We start from the raw sequence: 4217 nt of genomic DNA, 5'->3' as shown, positions 1-4217 counted from the left end.
AACCCTAACCCTAACCCTAACCCTAACCCTAACCCTAACCCTAACCCTAACCCTAACCCTAACCTAACCCTAACCCTAACCCTAACCCTAACCCTAACCCTAACCCTAACCCTAACCCTAACCCTAACCCTAACCCTAACCCTAACCTAACCCTAACCTAACCCTAACCCTAACCCTAACCCTAACCCTAACCCTAACCCTAACCCTAACCCTAACCCTAACCCTAACCCTAACCCTAACCCTAACCCTAACCCTAACCCTAACCCTAACCCTAACCCTAACCCTAACCCTAACCCTAACCCTAACCCTAACCCTAACCCTAACCCTAACCCTAACCCTAACCCTAACCCTAACCCTAACCCTAACCCTAACCCTAACCCTAACCCTAACCCTAACCCTAACCCTAACCTAACCCTAACCCTAACCCTAACCCTAACCCTAACCCTAACCCTAACCCTAACCCTAACCCTAACCCTAACCCTAACCCTAACCCTAACCCTAACCCTAACCCTAACCCTAACCCTAACCCTAACCCTAACCCTAACCCTAACCCTAACCCTAACCCTAACCCTAACCCTAACCCTAACCCTAACCCTAACCCTAACCCTAACCCTAACCCTAACCCTAACCCTAACCTAACCCTAACCCTAACCCTAACCCCTAACCCTAACCCTAACCCTAACCCTAACCCTAACCCTAACCCTAACCCTAACCTAACCCTAACCCTAACCCTAACCCTAACCCTAACCCTAACCCTAACCCTAACCCTAACCCTAACCCTAACCCTAACCCTAACCCTAACCCTAACCCTAACCCTAACCCTAACCTAACCCTAACCCTAACCCTAACCCTAACCCTAACCCTAACCCTAACCCTAACCCTAACCCTAAACCCTAACCCTAACCCTAACCCTAACCCTAACCCTAACCCTAACCCTAACCCTAACCTAACCCTAACCCTAACCCTAACCCTAACCCTAACCCTAACCTAACCCTAACCCTAACCCTAACCCTAACCCTAACCCTAACCCTAACCCTAACCCTAACCCTAACCCTAACCCTAACCCTAACCCTAACCCTAACCCTAACCCTAACCCTAACCCTAACCCTAACCCTAACCCTAACCCTAACCCTAACCCTAACCCTAACCCTAACCCTAACCCTAACCCTAACCCTAACCCTAACCCTAACCCTAACCCTAACCCTAACCCTAACCCTAACCCTAACCCTAACCCTAACCCTAACCCTAACCCTAACCCTAACCCTAACCTAACCCTAACCCTAACCCTAACCCTAACCCTAACCCTAACCCTAACCCTAACCCTAACCCTAAACCCTAACCCTAACCCTAACCCTAACCTAACCCTAACCCTAACCCTAACCCTAACCCTAACCCTAACCCTAACCCTAACCCTAACCCTAACCCTAACCCTAACCCTAACCCTAACCCTAACCCTAACCCTAACCCTAACCCTAACCCTAACCCTAACCCTAACCCTAACCCTAACCCTAACCTAACCTAACCCTAACCCTAACCCTAACCCTAACCCTAACCCTAACCCTAACCCTAACCCTAACCCTAACCCTAACCCTAACCCTAACCCTAACCCTAACCCTAACCCTAACCCTAACCCTAACCCTAACCCTAACCCTAACCTAACCCTAACCCTAACCTAACCCTAACCCTAACCCTAACCCTAACCCTAACCCTAACCCTAACCCTAACCCTAACCCTAACCCTAACCCTAACCCTAACCTAACCCTAACCCTAACCCTAACCCTAACCCTAACCCTAACCCTAACCCTAACCCTAACCCTAACCCTAACCCTAACCCTAACCCTAACCCTAACCCTAACCCTAACCCTAACCCTAACCCTAACCCTAACCCTAACCCTAACCCTAACCCTAACCCTAACCCTAACCCTAACCCTAACCCTAACCCTAACCCTAACCCTAACCCTAACCCTAACCTAACCCTAACCCTAACCCTAACCCTAACCCTAACCCTAACCCTAACCCTAACCCTAACCCTAACCCTAACCCTAACCCTAACCCTAACCCTAACCCTAACCCTAACCCTAACCCTAACCCTAACCCTAACCCTAACCTAACCCTAACCCTAACCCTAACCCTAACCCTAACCCTAACCCTAACCCTAACCCTAACCCTAACCCTAACCCTAACCCTAACCCTAACCCTAACCCTAACCCTAACCCTAACCCTAACCCTAACCCTAACCCTAACCCTAAACCCTAACCCTAACCCTAACCCTAACCCTAACCCTAACCCTAACCCTAACCCTAACCCTAACCCTAACCCTAACCCTAACCCTAACCCTAACCCTAACCCTAACCCTAACCCTAACCCTAACCCTAACCCTAACCCTAACCCTAACCCTAACCCTAACCCTAACCCTAACCCTAACCCTAACCCTAACCCTAACCTAACCCTAACCCTAACCCTAACCCTAACCCTAACCCTAACCCTAACCCTAACCTAACCCTAACCCTAACCCTAACCCTAACCCTAACCCTAACCCTAACCCTAACCCTAACCCTAACCCTAACCCTAACCTAACCCTAACCCTAACCCTAACCCTAACCCTAACCCTAACCCTAACCTAACCCTAACCCTAACCCTAACCCTAACCCTAACCCTAACCCTAACCCTAACCCTAACCCTAACCCTAACCCTAACCTAACCCTAACCCTAACCCTAACCCTAACCCTAACCCTAACCCTAACCCTAACCCTAACCCTAACCCTAACCCTAACCCTAACCCTAACCCTAACCCTAACCCTAACCCTAACCCTAACCCTAACCCTAACCCTAACCCTAACCCTAACCCTAACCCTAACCCTAACCTAACCTAACCCTAACCCTAACCCTAACCCTAACCTAACCCTAACCCTAACCCTAACCCTAACCCTAACCTAACCCTAACCCTAACCCTAACCCTAACCCTAACCCTAACCCTAACCCTAACCCTAACCCTAACCCTAACCCTAACCCTAACCCTAACCCTAACCCTAACCTAACCTAACCCTAACCCTAACCCTAACCCTAACCCTAACCCTAACCCTAACCCTAACCTAACCCTAACCCTAACCCTAACCCTAACCCTAACCCTAACCCTAACCCTAACCCTAACCCTAACCCTAACCCTAACCCTAACCCTAACCCTAACCCTAACCCTAACCCTAACCCTAACCCTAACCCTAACCCTAACCCTAACCCTAACCCTAACCCTAACCCTAACCTAACCCTAACCCTAACCCTAACCTAACCCTAACCCTAACCCTAACCCTAACCCTAACCCTAACCCTAACCCTAACCCTAACCCTAACCTAACCCTAACCCTAACCCTAACCTAACCCTAACCCTAACCCTAACCCTAACCCTAACCCTAACCCTAACCCTAACCCTAACCCTAACCCTAACCCTAACCCTAACCCTAACCCTAACCCTAACCCTAACCCTAACCCTAACCTAACCCTAACCCTAACCCTAACCCTAACCTAACCCTAACCCTAACCCTAACCCTAACCCTAACCCTAACCCTAACCCTAACCCTAACCCTAACCCTAACCCTAACCCTAACCCTAACCCTAACCCTAACCCTAACCCTAACCCTAACCCTAACCCTAACCCTAACCCTAACCCTAACCCTAACCCTAACCCTAACCCTAACCCTAACCCTAACCCTAACCTAACCCTAACCCTAACCCTAACCCTAACCCTAACCCTAACCCTAACCCTAACCCTAACCCTAACCCTAACCCTAACCCTAACCCTAACCCTAACCCTAACCCTAACCCTAACCCTAACCTAACCCTAACCCTAACCCTAACCCTAACCCTAACCCTAACCCTAACCCTAACCCTAACCCTAACCCTAACCCTAACCCTAACCCTAACCCTAACCCTAACCCTAACCCTAACCTAACCCTAACCCTAACCCTAACCCTAACCCTAACCCTAACCTAACCCTAACCCTAACCCTAACCCTAACCCTAACCCTAACCCTAACCCTAACCCTAACCCTAACCCTAACCCTAACCCTAACCCTAACCCTAACCCTAACCTAACCCTAACCTAACCCTAACCCTAACCCTAACCCTAACCCTAACCCTAACCTAACCCTAACCCTAACCCTAACCCTAACCCTAACCTAACCCTAACCCTAACCCTAACCCTAACCCTAACCCTAACCCTAAC

Source organism: Myxocyprinus asiaticus, unplaced genomic scaffold (assembly GCF_019703515.2).
Source record: "Myxocyprinus asiaticus isolate MX2 ecotype Aquarium Trade unplaced genomic scaffold, UBuf_Myxa_2 HiC_scaffold_188, whole genome shotgun sequence".
Taxonomy (NCBI): Eukaryota; Metazoa; Chordata; class Actinopteri; order Cypriniformes; family Catostomidae; genus Myxocyprinus; species Myxocyprinus asiaticus.
Note: the sequence above shows the minus strand (reverse complement) of the source record.